Raw genomic sequence first — 16,490 nt, forward strand, 5'->3', positions numbered from 1 at the left:
CTTCGCCGACCTGCCACCGTCCCTCTAGCGCGCCGCAGGCCTTCTCCTACCATAGAGCCGCGCCGCCGGCAGGCTAGAAGGACCGCCGCGCGGCGGGATCACGTGGCAGGGAGCGTCCACGGGGGCAGAGTCCGGCCGCGGAAATAAAGTTCTGGCAGGCTTCACACACACCTTTCCCCGCGGCCGCAGAGTCGGCAAGTGTAGAGATATATATGTTTATAATTGCACGTCGGTGTGTGCGCGTGTCGGTGACCTCAATGCGGGGTAATGCTGAGTCGTCCTGAAGCGGCGCGCGCGGCCCCGGAAGCAGGCGTCCCGGCGCAGGTGGGGCGGACCCGGAAGCGCGGGGCGGGGCGGCGCGCGCGCGCGCGCGGGGCGCTGCGCCGGCGGTTGCCAGGGCGGCGCGGCGCAGTATTATGGGATGCGGCGGGGGAATGGCGCGGGGCGCGTGATTTTGAACAAACACGGCGGCTTCGTCGCGGGCGCTGCCGCGGCCGCCGGGCGCGGTAGCGGAGAGGAGGGATCCGGCAGCGGCGCGAGGCGCGGAGTGTGTGCGGTGGCGGCGGCAGCGGACAGAGGCATCGATAGTGGAGGAGGAGGAGGAGGAAGAGCACCCGCCCGCCCGGTGAGTGCGAGGGGCGGGAAAGCGCGGCGGCGGGAGGACGAAGAAGGGGGTGCGGGCACGGTCCCGCTGGCGGGGAGGGAGTGGCGGAGCCCGGGAGGGAGCGGCAGAGGGCTGACAGCCGCCTCCCACCGCGAAGGAACAGGCCCAGCCCCGCTGGGCGCGCTCCCTGCCGTGGGGCGGGCTACCGGGCGGCCCCACCGACCTACCCGGGTTTGCGGGAACAGCCATCCCGGTCGCCCCTCCGCCGCGGGGGAAGCCCGCTGCTCGCTGAGATCAGCTGCGCCCAAAGCCGCAGCGAAGCGGTGGGATTAAAACGGACCCGGGGAGCGGCAGGGGACCGGCGGCGAGGCTTCCTCTTCGGATCGGGGTCTGTGCGGGACCCGCCGCTGCCCGCTTCCCTGCCGGTCCGGAAGCAGTTGGGGTTTGGCGGCGGAGCAGTTCAGGGCGGAGGCGCCCCGCGGGCGGCGGGCAGGCGGGGCGGGGCACCCCGGCGGCGCGGTGGGGGCAGGTGCGGCGGGGGCGGGCCCCGGGAGGCGGTGGTGACGGGGTGAAAATGGCGGATCTTTCGAAATACGGTGGCGGCCGCTGACGGAGCCCGGCGGCTCCCGGCCGCCCCCGCGCTGGCCGCTGATGAGGTGAGGCCCTGGGGGGCGCGCGGGGGTAACGGTCAAAGGCGGGGGGCGGCCGCTGCCGACGTCGCGCGATGCCAACGGTCGCGGCCGCTGGGGCTCGCCTCGCTGGGCCTGGGGCCCGACTCCTCTGGCCCATGGGACACCGCATCGGGCGGTCCCGGGCCCCTAGCTGTGGCGGCGGCGGGACGCGGTGGCTGCTGCCTTAGGCCTAGGGACGCTCTCCTCGCCAAACTTGCTGGCGTGGGCCGCTGCCCGCTGAGGACCTGTTTGAGCCGCGCCGGACTTCGTCAGGGATGAGGACGTCCTGCCTTTGTCCGCGGGGATGCTTGCTTGGGCTCTGCCCTTGCAGAGCGGGGTGCGGTGAAAACGACGTAGTGTGATTTCCATGCTTCCTTAACTCACCTAAGTGCGAGGACGTACCTGTGCCTTCAGCGTGCTGCTGCATGGCCGTGGACAGCCTCTGAGTTCAAAGTGAACTTAGCTGGACTATCTTTTGGGATAGTCTCTCTCTTCATCGCTTTTGCTCATTACAAGGTATATCGGTGGTCAGAATGTGTTATTAATTATTTATGGCCTTGACTTTGAAGCACATCATGTACTAATTATGTAACATTTGGTATGGAGGTTTAGAGTTCTGGAAAGCACTGCGGCATTGAGAGCATGTGGAAATTGTCAACTGGACCATAGTGTGAACAGGAGGAAAGCTCTCATATTTAAGATTTCAAGTGAAGAAAGAACAAATATTCAAACGATCTTTTGTTCGGTTCATCCTTCTGAACAGTTGCTTGAAATATATTACAGTTATTGTAGAAAAAAACTGAATATAGAAAAATAATTTGGAGTATTCTTTGCAATGTTTACATAAAGCTGGCAGTAACAGGCAATGCCTTGTGTGTGTGGTTAGCTTATTCACAATAGCTTTTTGGCTTATTGGAGGCAAGAATAGTAGTGGGTTATCAGCTGAGAATATTTCTTCCGTCAGGGGAATCCTTTAGTAAAATAAAATGCATCAGACTTGTCTTTGTTCATTCCCCAAGACATCCAGTTTACACATGCGTCATCAAGTGGTAGCTGTTGGTTACGTGCCTTGTACAGACTTGCATCAACCTACAGAAAGATGTATGGCTGTATTGCTCTGTAGGCCAAGCACTCTTTAAAGACTGGCTTGGAGAGTATGTTAGAAAATACAGCCCAGCTTCTCTAATGCGTTAAAAAGGTACTTCATGCTTGTTATAATGCAGTCATTTTCAAAAGTTTGTTATGAAAAGCTGATTGTTCAGATTAGGTATCAGGAACTATCTGCTTGTTTGTTTGGTTTCTTTATACTTCTGTGATGTCCCAGCTCAGATAGTTTGTAACTGAATGCTCTGAACGGTTCAGCTAGAATCCTCAAAAAGCTTTAACTGGTTTCAGGTTGAGTATCTGCTAACCGCAGGTAAATGTGAAGAGTGGTGATGAAGAGTGCTGTCAGATTTCAGCCTTAGAGACATCACTGTCTCACACATTGGGATATCCTTTATTTTAGGTTTTGAAAATCATTCAAAGCCCCTTATATTTTTTTTCCCTTACACTTGTTTGAAAAATATTTCATTGGGAAGAAAAAAAGTAAGGTAGATTGGGGGTGTGCATTTTGATTCTTCCGTCAGCAACAAACTGCTTCCTTAGGCAGGTGTCACTTGGTCTGCTTCTGCTTCTGTTCCCTTCCTGTGCTATAGAGGTAGTGCTTTCTTACTTCACATGCTATTAGACACACATCTTAATGTCCTACAAAAGTTGTATACTACAATGGTGGGATTCATAATAAGTACCTGGGAGACAAACTCATTGTTGTCTTTTTTATTTATTTATTCTTAGCTGCAGAAGCTCCCAATAAGAAGTAGAAAATGTTTCTTGAACTCTTGATTCAAGGGTTTTTTATTTTGCCAAGCCCTACATTTGAGTAGCTTGGTTTCCTCAGTTGCTTAGAAAACTGGTAAGCAGCACGTGGCTTTCAGTACAGCCTGTGATTAGGCTTGCTTACTTGACAATATTAGAAGACATAAAAGGGTTTTTTTTTCACAAGAAAGAATGAGACTGTCAGAATAATCCCTAGATCAGTGATGGGGGTGCATAGCATGATGCAAGAGATTCAGGCTTCTCATGTTCTGGATCTGCATATAGATTAGTGGTTCCTTAACTCTTCCATCTTGTGTGTGGTTCCCTTTCACAAGCCGTACCTCTGCAATTGAACATGTTCCTACATACATGAGGGTTATGCCCTTAATTTTGGGCTCTGATCTGTCCTATGAGTTCCAGGTACGTACCCAATCCCCAACTCTATTGTCTGGCTGTTTCTTTTTTTCTTCCTCTGGCGTGACAACAGTTTCTGTTATCAACTCAAAAAGTCGATCTGAAGAATGTTTTAGAAACTTCTTTAGATGAATCTGTTGTTCCTGTGAGTTTTTTGGGGTCTTTGGGGGTGTTTTTTGTTACTTTTATCAAAAAGTTTCCAGTAGTCTCAGGTCTGCCTACATAGCTTAATCTACCCCATCCCCAAATATTTGAATAAAACAGGAGACACAATCTACAAACAACTGTTTTAAAATCTAGTTAATTGTTAATATTGTAGTGTCTGGGCGGAGCTTTCCTGACAGCTTTTGTAGTTTCGTACTTGCTTTCAGTGTTTTTTTCTAAGTGTAACTGCCCCATTTATTTAGGAGAAGATGTGACTATTTACTTCTATAATCCCATGAGTGCTTGTTGCTGCTTTGCAGGAGGATGGCCCTGCTCTTCCCTGGGAGCCTCTTCCCCTTCCATGCTTTCCCCTTTTGTGCTTTGTAAGCACTCAAGCAGCTACACATAGACCACAGTTAAAGACTGATCTGCATTAAAACTAACCTGACTTTTGCTCTAGGTTGGGGTGAATCTATACAAAATGGCCTGAAGAAGTCTAGTGTTCTGCCACCACTGAAAGAGTTGGTTGTGCTCTTCCCTCTGTGCAGGAAGTATAAATGCCAAACTGGGAGGTGAGGGAGGTTCCTGGGTTTCCCCAGCCCCCTGACCCACCTGGATTGTTGGCTTTGGTGTGATTCCTTGGTGCTGTTCTAGTGCTTGTAAGACTTTGAACTGAAGCTATCTCGGCACACTGACCCACCAGAATTTGCTCGCTACTTTGTGGAGTAGTGTTCTTCCTGGGTTGAACACCAGTGTCAGCAGTGTGGAGAAAGTGGGGCTGTGACAGCCGGCAGTTCAGTTTGGATGGATGGCTTTAATCCAGCTCAGTTCCTTCATCTGGGCTGCCTTTGCAGCTGCATAAATTTTTGCTAGCACTAGGAGGAGGGAAAATGTTTGTATGGAAATAAACAGGCAGATGCCAAAGGAGGGCAGGAGAGCTTTAGCAGTAGTGCTGGCTTCATATGCACAGGGAATTGGAGTATAAGGAAAGTAATGCTGCTGATCATGTGCACACGGCAGTCAAAGTAGCAAAGGATGCTATCTGAAATAACGGTGCAATAAAAACATTGCTACAGTGTTTTTCACAGTAAATCCTAAAAAAATGCAGCAGATGCTTGTTTTATTAGTATGTAATTACCAGTTTGCTGGCAGATAAGGGTTTTTTTAGCTGTTGATTTTTCCTTTTTAAATTATAATGGAAGCTTAAATTACCCAAAACTTGCCAAGGGAAGAAAGATCTCCTCATAACTGGCATGTGGGCAAGTGGTTGGCTGGTTTGTGTTTTTTTTGCTCCAGCCATTCTTAAAAGAAAACAGCTAGCACCTCTATTATAAACATGGCAGTGGTGACGCAAGCTTCATCTTTCTTCCCCCAAAGATAAACAAAACCAAACCTATGTAATATAAAACTGTCCTGTCCATATCACTTGATAACTGTTACTTTAAACACATAGGAGTTGCTAATTTGTGTACCTTGCCCATTCCTCTGATGTGCTGCAGACAGTTGTATGTATGGTGCATCATGTAGGGAGTGTTCACTTAACAGAATGTAGAGTAAGGGAAGGGAATGGTGTGCGTTGGTTGCCTTGGGAACTATGATTTTGAATTTTGTGACTACAGACAGTTAAATTTGTGGTGAAGAACACCTGATAATTTCTTAGTATTCCTTGTAATTGATGAAAAAAAGACTGGATATTTACACTAGTTATGTATTAAGCATTTGATTGCCATTGGCATTGTATTTGATAAATCTAGAACCATGATCCTCTGGGAAGCATGCAGACAAACTGCCTCCATATCCTGTCTTCTGTAGAGAATGGAAATTATTTTGTCCGTGTTCCACATGCATATGTTGTTACTGCATTAAAACGATTTGCTGTCGCTCTGCTGTTACTTATGCAAAAGTGGTGAGTTTGCAGCCTTAGATGATTAATTTTTCCACTTATCTTTGTTAATCTCAGCTTTCTTATGGATTAATCTTTTTTTGTTTCATGACATGTATTTTTTTGAGGCAATCTCTAGCTCAGTAAGCTTAAACAAAAGACTCTCTGTTGGAAAAATGCAGTACTGAGTGATTTTGTAATACTTTGCTTTACAACAAAACAAACCTTTAAATTTTAGAGACAAAATGTAGAGTGTCAGAGAGAGTAAGAAAATGGGGAATGCGTAAAATGTATTACACTATTTTACCCATTATTGAAATGGTAAAAAAAAAATTGAGGGATGGAAATTAATTAGGAGAATTGTGGTACAGTAAGATCGCCTACATGCAGCTGTGGTCTTTCATTTGATAATATGCCAGCAGTACGGAGTGAATCTTGGGTATACATATGCTTCTGTAAAGGCTTTTTCTAGTAAATGAGAGAAAACATGTCCAGTGTCAAGAGTTTCTTAAGGACTGCATTTTCTATCATTTTGTGACATTGATCAGTTGCCTGGAATAGTTGATGTGTGCTTGCTTGTATGTACTTGGAAAAAAGGGATGGGAGAACACAGCAAACAAGGAAATGAACTAGCATGTTCTTTCTTTTGGTTTGGTTATAAAATCACCCAATAAAATTATTTGTTTCTCTCAGATTTTTTGCTTCTTTTGAAATCAACTTAGGCAAACAAGTGACCTTCACTTTCTTAACTGTAACTTGTTTCTGCTTTGCATAGTTCTATATCACTTGCACTAGCAAGCAGTCAAGAATCTGTGGGAACTACGAGCCTGATGTTTCTATGTAGTGTATTCAATCTTTTCTTGAAATAAGTTTCTTCTGTTTCCTGGGTTAATGTCCAGAATGTTAGATGAAGTGTGTGGTTTTTTCCACTTGCAAAGAATAGTTCTGGTGTCAGTGCTGCAAACTGGCTGCAGCAGAGGGACCAACGAGGCTGTAGTCAATTTAGCACCTATAGTGATATTAGCAAAGGTCACTTCTGTTTCCTGTGAAGAAAAAATTAACAATTGCATATAAGTCACGAATTCTCCCAGGAGAGAAGCAGAAAACATGAAAGAGGGAGGTTACTTGTGAATTTTTATCATTACTGCTGCAATGACTGGTTAAAATAAGAGCTCATTCTCTCTGTTGGACAGGAAAGTGAATTTTGGCCTTATGTCAGCAAAAAGGTTGAATGAAAAGTTTGACAAGTTTGTTGTCCTGGATTTTTGACAAAAATTTTTAATGACATTGTTATCATGAGTTGTTACACTTGCTTCTGCTTTTAATACTTATTTATGGCTGCAAGATAAGCTTTGTCCTTGAAAGAGAGTTATCTCTTAGTTGTCCAGATAATAAGAACCTAGGCTACCCTCAACAATGCAGGTGCTATACAATTTTGCACAAACTCATCCCATAAGTTATATTGCTGCTGCTCAGTTGGTTTTGATAGACTATACAGTCTGATACAGAGTTGCTTGGGTGCATGTCCTGAGCTGGATTCTGGGGGAACTTAATGAGGTGCTGAGACACCCTCTGATTCAAATGCATCCAGCTCTTTGTGGGTATGTGGTGCTTTAACACAGAGTAGCGATTGACTAGGGCCGTGAGTCACAGCAAGTAACCTGCCAAGGCTACAGGTCAGCTTCAGTGTCCATCATATGTAACAACACTGTTAATGTCCCAACAGTTGGCAAAAGCTTCTTTTGTGTATACAAAGTTCTCTAAGATGTAGTAAAGAGGGAAGCTATGAGCTAGGTGATCTTGCAACATAAAAAAATGAGAAAACTTCTTCCATGGAGAAACACAATTAAGGGTTTGCATATAATTGTTTCTTCTCTTATTAATTCTGAGAATGAGATGAACCTTCTAGATCCGTTTCAACTCACTTGTCCAGCTGTTGGTAGAGCATGTTTGCCATGGAAATCAAATTGGGAAGGGTATCCTGTGACAGAAAAGTATAGATTGAGCAGCATGGTTTGCATGTAAAGAACTCTTCCTCCCAGGTGGCCTTAGTATGCTCTCTGCAATAAAGCATCTCCAGGAATGGAGTAAGATGCAGTAAACATCTGTGTTGCTTTCAGGATATTGAAAAGAAAGGTTATAAGATATGATGTGCGGTCCTAATCACTGAAATGCTTCTCTCTGGCTAGTCCTGTCTGTAAGATTTTTGGGGGGGGGGGGGGTAACTTTTTGAGGTGTTAACCAATAGTTATACTTTTGGATATTCTTATGTACACTTAATAAAACTTAGCAGTTTGTGTTTCAGAAGTTCTTCAACCTTTTGTGTTACAGTAAATGAGACTTTAGGGATCTGAGGAGTCTGCATTTGAAATGGCCCGCATGGTTCTGGAGCAGAGACAAAGATTTCACTGAAATTCCCATTTCTTCTATTTAGTTGACTTCCTGACTCAAAATCTTAATGTGGAATTTCATTCCACAAAAGCCAGTCAGCTATTGCAGAATCCTGGTTATTTAAATAAGTTTTCCCCAAAAGGAACACAGAGGTGTTTTACCTAGAGATTAAAGTAGGAGGGAGGGGGTAATAGTGTTTTTTGGCATCTAAACCAAGTCATGGTTTGCCTGCAGGTGAGCTGTTCATCTTCAGCTCGGTCCTTCTACAAGTAAATATATTCTGTATTTATTAAGTGTTGTCATGTTTAAGGCTGGCAGAGCTGCTGAGATCTGCAGCTAGAAGCATGTTTTCTGGTGAATCACTGCAGTATAACTGTTTGAGCTACTTTTGCTTTTCTTTCAATGCTCCATTGCACTCAAATGAAGAAAGCCAATTTAGATTTCTAGGATAAGTTTAAAAAGCAATAGTGGCCATAACAGCTTTCACTGCTGTCCAGATCTTGACAGCACTACCCTGAAAGCAGTTTATGGTCTTAGATTTTTATCTGGTTTTCATCTCTGCATTCTTCTAATGTTGAAAAGGATCATGTGATTGTGTAAGACACATAAGGAATTAACTTTTTAGGACAAAATGCTTTTCCTGTGCCATGGTAGCGTATTTCTGGAAATTAAATACCCCACTGAAATCAGTGTTGCATGTGTTTTTGTTTTAGTCAGAATGAACTTCATGTATTGTACCTTCTGACTGGGCAGTGCTGCTGAAGTATACATGTAATGCACACCAAAATCATTGTGCTTCCTGATTTGCAAAGTCTGAATAAAATTGGTATGCTACAATTCTGTTGAGATGAGCCTTTGCTTGTAAATAGAGCGCTAAAATGCACTCTTACTGAAATAGCTGGCAGCAAGCCTAATCTTAAAAGGTACCCAATAGGAATAGGTTCCCAACACCTATTAAAAGTCAGTGGGAAAATCGGTATCAAGCCTGTGATGGCAGTTTTCATGCATGTTGCTATTAAGAGTGTTCTTGGTGTTATACCTCTGTGTCTTCTGAATTCTGTAGCCCCACATTCAAGAGGCATCCAGAATTTGGAAAGCAAGACCTTTATTTGAAGTTATGTTTAAAGACTGAAATCTGCATCCCTTGGGCCTTGCGATAAGTACTCTTTACATTTTTTAATTTGGAATTTTTGTTTGGTTTTTTTTCAGTAAAGCTAAGTTCACTACAGATATGTATATTAATTTTAACTTCAGGTTCTTATTGTTTTAATTTTGGCCTCCTAAACACTGCAGAAAATAAAATAATTTGAAGTTACTTTAGGGGTTATTCCTTTTGGTCTCACCACAAAGTTTGCATAGAACATAACGTTAGAAATGCTTCATTAAATGAATATAAATGCCCTGGAATCTACAAACCCAGATACTGGATTGTTCATGGCAGTGAACACCTTCAGAATTTGTTTAATGATCATAAGAATACCTGTGCAGTTTTGTTTTTCAGCTTTTGTGCTACTGTATGTTATGAAAGTGACTGAAAGTGGCATGCAACCCCAGGGAAGGGTGAGGGGAAATGTTCTGATTTTTGGTTTCTATTTTATTTTTAGTTTGCATAAAACTGCTTGAAAGTAGAACATTGTTTCCAGTTACAGAAAGCAAACTGAACTGCTTTGAAGTGTTCTGCTGCAATGACTGTTCTTTCCTGGAAACCTGCTATAAGTAAGGTGTGCGCTAAACAAGAAGTGTTTAAGACTTTGACCTTACCATGATAAAGTGACCTTCAGCACTCCTTTTTAAGAGAAAAGGAGGATGTACAGATGTGTATGGAATCTCTCTCTGTGGTCAACTGCATGCATTTGTTGGTAATCAGAGCATAAATGGCTATCCTAATTACTTCTCTATTTCTGCCTTCTTACCCTGGACATGCCCGTTGTTTCAAAAATATACACATATCTATGTTCTTTTACTTCCGCAGAACATTGTACTGTTAGATTGGCAGGCAGCATTTGCGTAATAATAATGCCTTTGCTCTTCAGTGCAGTCTGTAATTTCCTTAGCATTGGTGAGGATTAGACCCTTGAAGGGCACTAAGTAGTTCTTGAGGAGCAGATTTATCATCAGCTTGCTGATCCTGGTTGATCTTCAGAACAACATGGAAGTCTAAGCTTTCGAGCCACAAATAATAAATGCTGAAAGTGTTTGAGATAGGTAGATATCGATACAAATTTGAAATATAGACATGGCTTGAAATGCAGACTAATATTAGTAAAATGGTATGGGTTTGTCCCCTCCTTAATGGCCATTTAACTAGTGAGATATAGGTAACAGCTGAGAGCCATGCATGGGGAAGTAATTTGACCTTTAAGTAGCTTGGTTTTCTAGATACAGAATCACAGAAACATTAAGGTTGGAAAGGACCTCTAAGATCATCAAGTTCAACCATCAACCCAACACCACCATGTCCACTAAACCATGTCCTGAAGTGCCACATCCATATGTTTTTTGAATACTTCCAGTGATGGTGACTAGACCACCTCCCTGGGCAACCTGTTCCAATGTTTGACCACTCTCTCAGTAAAGAAATTTTTCCTATTATCTAGTCTAAACCTCCCCTGGCGCAACTTGAGGCCATTTCCTCTCGTCCTGTCACTTGTTACTTGGGAGAAGAGACCAACACCCACCTCGTCACAACCCCTTTTCAGGTAGATGTATAAAGAGTGATGAGGTCCCCCCTTAGCCTCCTCTTCTCCTGACTGAACAACCCCAGTTCCCTCAGCCGCTCCTCATAAGACTTGTGCTCCAGACCCCTCACCAGCTTTGTTGCTCTGCTCTGGACACGTGCCAGCAGCTCAACATTCTTCTTGTAGTCAGGGGCCCAAAACTGAACACAGTATTTGAGGTACGGCCTAATGATTCTGGGTTAGTGCTTGAAGTTTTGTTGGTTTTTTTCAGTAACACTACTCAATACCTCACAATGGCTAGAATGTTCTTCCTTAGTAATCTTGTTTTGTAACTGATGGTACATTTGGGCAAAGTAGTATTTTCTTTTTGTGGTGAAAATGGGGTTGTCCAATCCAGAGTTAAGTATCTGAGTGCTGTAAAATGCTGGTTTTCTAGTAAGCAACACACTCTCATGTACAGGTAATATAATTCAACCATTTACAATTTGTTTGATGTGCTGCTTTCATCAAAAACTTAGTGGTGGCTTTTTTCCTCTTTCTCTTTACCTTCTTTTTTGCCTGAAAGGTTCTCTGAGTCATGGGGATTTTTGGTTATGTACTGTATCTAAGGTCTTTGTTAATTTGATTGTAAAAATTGCTTTTGTACTCAGTGGGTGTAATCCAATTTCTGTGCTACTGTGCTGTGATTCCTTGTATGTGAGAATTCATTTTGATGTGAAGAAAACAACTACAGGTCACAGGATAGCTGAGTCTTTGTATATTTGTAGCAGCAGTTGTGGTGAGGAAGATGCAATCGTATTGTGTGGATTGCTTCTAAAGCTTTGGGTGTGATCAGCTAAAGATTTTTGTGGTGAAGGCAGTGTATTTCATATCAATATGTTGGTAAAACATTTCTGTTTTGAAAACAGTAGGACACAAATTTTTGGGAACTTAAGTAAAATATTTTTTTTATGGCATGTCTACAAAGAACATGTATTTGTTCCTCTGTGGGGTTTTTTGGCTCATTGTGTTTTAACTGTCCTTGTCAATATTTTGTAGTGTTATATGTCAATCATGGCAGCATGGAGAGCTTAGTAACTGTTCCATGGTTGAATAATTGCAAGATGCTTCTTTTTTTCCCCTCCATCCCAAGAGCTGGAAGATTAGGAAGAGGAATGGGAGCAGGTGAATGAATTGCTACTGCAGTGTTCCTACTGGATCATACTTGGATCTCTCTTTTGTGGCAGCTTCCGACTACTTGAAGCCTGGTAATTTCAAACTGCTTAATCTCTTAAGTATTAAGACCAAAAAAAAATTATTTTTTTCAGCTCAGCAGCCTTCTGGAGTTTACGTATCACCACTGTTGGAGAGGACAGACGAGCAGAAGCTGAAAAATTTGAGAAGCATTTAAGCACCTAAACTTTTACTGCGTGTGACTGACAGCATCTCATGCTTCTCGGATAAATCAAGGAATCCACTCTGTATTTCCCCTGCTTCCTCTTGCTCTTGCCTTTGTTCTGATGAATGGATTTAGGAATGAAATAAATTATGTTTTTAAACCTTTATTAGTTAAGAGAAGTATGCTGATTTTATGAATATAACTTCATGCAAATATTGTGTGATTTTCTAATTTTAAAAACCTCAGATCTGAGCCATAGCCTGCCGACAGTCCCCTGCTCCACCTTTGTTTGAAAGAGAAGTGATGGTGTTGTCACATTTTTTTCTCGGCAAAGGAAATGCTAAATGTATTGGCTAATTGGTGATACTGTATTCTTTTGGTTCTTCCCCCGCCCCCCCGCTTTGTTTTTAGAGTCCATTGTACTTGCAGTGAACAATTACTTGTTAGGTTGTCCACTGTTACTTTTCTGCCATTTATCTGACCCTAGTTTCCAGCCTGATTCCTGCTGCCTGCCCACCCCCCGACCCCCGCCTAGTAAATCCCTTGAGAGATACTGCAACTGTTGGTGTTCTTCCACTTCTCAAATTATTAGGCATACACCTTGATTCTCTTAAAAGCTAATAATGTTGTCTGAAGTCTATTGATCTTCAGAAAAGACTTGGCCTTTTGTGGCACCAAGGGCATGTGGAGATGCTCGTAAGTCCCTTAACACAAGGATTCTGATTTTCTGTTTTTCAGGAGCTGCATCCTGTGTTACATCTCTCAGGAAGAAAATTGTAGTAATGAATATATGGTCATATTTCCATCTTCTTCTCGTTAGTGATATAGTAACTAGTTTCACATATGTCCATGTGATTTGTCTCCTGGACAATAACCCTAGTGGTGACCTCTTGACGGTAGGGCTTTTTGGGATGTTTAATCATTCCTCTTCATACTTCTTTTTAAGGGTTTTTGCAAGTCCTAGCCCAGGAAGTTGAAAGTATTTGCCCTTGCTGGCTCTTAATAATGCTATGCTTAAGTGTGTACATCTATCACAACTTTAAAGAACTACTGGCTGCTGTATCTGGCAGGTGCTTGGTTTCAGTTAGCATTTGCTTAGCATGCAGCAACAATTTTACTGATCCCAAGAGACTCCCTGCTAGTTTAGGGGCTATGCTGGACTTACTGCATTTATGAAGCTTTTGATTTTGGGGTGGTATTTTTTGCAGTTTTAGATAGGTGTTCATACAAAAGCTGTTACTGATTTGATTTCACAATTTCCTGGTGAAAGTGACACTTCAGAATTTAGTTTAAAATGAACATTGACAGTGACTTAAGGCATGTCTGACCAATGTTCTTAAACTTGTCAAGTTATACCAGAGTCTTCCCATGGCTGAGCAGTACCAGGCCTATGCTGTGTACTCACAAGAGACAGGGAAGGGGACAACTAATGGGGCCACAAATGGTGATGAGTCCCATGGTCTGATGATTCGTTGAGATGACCTTGCTGATATGCAGCACCGTCCCAGGACATCCTGTAAAGTTGGTCTCGGCAGCCTTATTTCTGAGTAATCTGAATTTCTGAACATTTTTCCTTGCAGTACATATCCTTGCTGATGATTTTTGTAACATCTCCATGTAAGTACTGCACTCAAACCACTCATGGTTGCGGACTGCAAGGTTAGCTATTCTTATCTTAGTAAAATGGGGACATTTCTGGAGATGTAATAAGATGCAGTTAGTTACTGTAAAATACAGGCATTGTTATATCTTGCATTTTGTTACTTGTTTGCAGATCAATATGCTTTATGATTCTTTTGATTTTTTCCTGTTTAATGAGGCTGTTTTGCATGTTTTTATCAACACCTTTGTTGATATAATCCATCTCAACACTCGATAACAGTGTTAGTTTCTTAAAGATTCTGCACTGACATACTAGTGACAGAAGAGGAAAAACAGATCAAAGTTCACCGGTACCTGTCAGACACCATTCTGTATTTTTGCCAACAATGACAGCATTCTTTATCCTCTTCCTTATAAATCCCCTTTACCCTTTATGACATTATATGTATCTTTTTCTTTGTGAATGTCAAGTATAGAGATCTGTGCTATGGGTAAGATGATCAGAGGTGGCTCACTCAAGCTGAGCTTTTGTCCCTGTCCTCCTTCTAACAGTACTCAGTATTTTTCAAAGTTGTTGCTCCAAGACTTTGCTGATTATATGTTTTAGTCCCTGATTTCTTTATATGTGTTTGGCTGGCTGGGTGTCCTGAGCTATACTGGGACGTTCTTGTTCTAAACAAATCTTCATTGCATGAATTTCTTCTTGAGCTTTTAATTCAGTTGTATGGCCATTATTTTGTAGACTAAAATTATCTGCTTAGTAATCTGATCCTAGAATTTTTGTGGAGTTTCCCAGTCTGATAGTGTGCTTATCCACTTCCTTGGTTTAGATTTTCCTCAGGTTTTGAGCTCAATAAATGTAAACACTTAGTGATGCATCTTTCTTGGGGGTTGTAGGTACAGCTCTTGCATTATCAAGTGACTCAAAGCATTGCTGAAGCAAAGGAAACTTTCAAGTTTTTAAATAGTTAAAATAATTCTCTAATCTGTCTTGAAGATCTCAAAGCTGTTAGAATTTTAAAAAAGGTTGGCATGCTTTCACTGTTGGAAATCACTTTAGTGGAGGAGCTGGAAAAATGGAGACAGTGTGTGTTTGGTATCAAAGTATTAGAAAAAAATTAACAGATGAATTGTTGAGAAATCCTGGCTAAATATCTAGTAGTAAAATCTGCTGGGATGTTGAAGCTGCCTTTGACCACAGCAGCCTCTGATATAGCTAGGATGAGATTTTCATTGTTGCATTTCATGTATCTATTTCAGTCATCCAATAAGCAATGAAGAAGTAGAACAGGTGAGTTGTGTTGTGGTTCTTTTCCTGCTGCTGTTGATGACACTAGCCTGAATGTTAATGGGAGCCAACTGTAAAGTGATGAGACCTAATAACTAAAAATCTTCCAATGTGATAGCCATAAGCTGTTAATCCAGTAACTGTGTAATGTTTCTTTTCTTTTAACTTGTCAGTTTCTGATTCCAGACTTGATGTCATGTGTTTCTTTTGCATCTACATACTGACTTGCAAGTGGTTGTTTGAAATTAGAATACTATTTAAAACCCTGACTCTTGTGCACTTTAATTTAAATATCCTTTCAACTAGATATTGGTATTTAATAACCGTTTGCTCTTTGTAACATAACCAAATGATAAGGCTGAAGAATATAAATAACTTTTGAACTGTTTATAAGTACTTCATGATCATACTGTTGAAAGATACCAAGACTTTTCTTTTGGGGAATAACACATAGAAATGCACACCAAAAGCAAGTAATTTTAAAATTATTTGCCATTACCAAATCTGCTGATTTTTACACTGCCTGGTTTAGATGATTCCCTCCTTTTCAAACAGGGAGGCAATCATTATTTGGATTGGGGTTGACCCTCAGAGTATAACTTCTGGAACCAAGGCCCTTGTGCTTGTCAGTATAGGATGGGATGATGGTTGTTTGCGTTTGGTTTTTGGGTTTGATTTTCTTATCTGAAGTAGTTTGAAGTTGTAAGACGTAAGACACAAGCCCATCCAGGTTTGTGAGGAAACGGTAAAGCAACACAGCTCAGGAGGAGAGCTAGTGGCCTTAACATATGCTGAAACAGTCTGCTTTTACTATTCCTATTTTTGTGTACTCTCATAACCAATTTGACTGAGACAGCAATGCAATACTATTACTAATGTGTCCTTAGGAGTAAGCTGTTTTGTCTAGCACTAAGTACTAGTGCTGGCATCACTGCAAGCTGTACTGGCCTTACTTTGGGAGAAATTATTTCCGAAGGAGGTATTTCTGGCAGTGACATCAGATGACTTTGTATCTTTATGCCTGCCAATAAGTAAGCTATGTGTGAGTTTGACAGTCCGTCATCTGAACAAGTTCTTTCACAGCTTGGGGTTCCTGGGTATCATGCAGTTTGGTATGGCTTGTGCTCTGGAGGTGAGGGAAGTCAAGACGGCACTCTTCACAATCAGGAAGGCCATGGACTGCTTCAGTCTCCTGAGCTCAGCATGGAAACTAGGTAGATTATAGCAGGGTTTTTTTCCCCATCCTTCTACCTTTTGGGTAAAATGCAGCTATTCTGTAGTTAGCTGCCATGCAAAATGTAACCACAATGACTCCGGAGGAATCAATGTCACTTTGGCAATTTGGTCAGTGTTTTTAGTGGCACAGTTCCTTAATTATGAATGTCGCTTAATACAAATAACTCAGCTCTGCTTTTCCTAGCAAGTAGGAAACTGAATTTGCAAGGCTCCTATCCTTTTAAGCTTATAATGAGTACTCAAGAGTGTATACATATAGCCACATAGTGCGCTCACATAGTGCCCAAGCATACTGATGGGGTTAGCAAGTGTGAAAAATGCCTTATTAAACTGATCTGTTTTCAG

The sequence above is a fragment of the Phaethon aethereus genome, assembly GCF_964289735.1.
Source record: "Phaethon aethereus genome assembly, chromosome: 4".
In the NCBI taxonomy this organism is placed as follows: Eukaryota; Metazoa; Chordata; class Aves; order Phaethontiformes; family Phaethontidae; genus Phaethon; species Phaethon aethereus.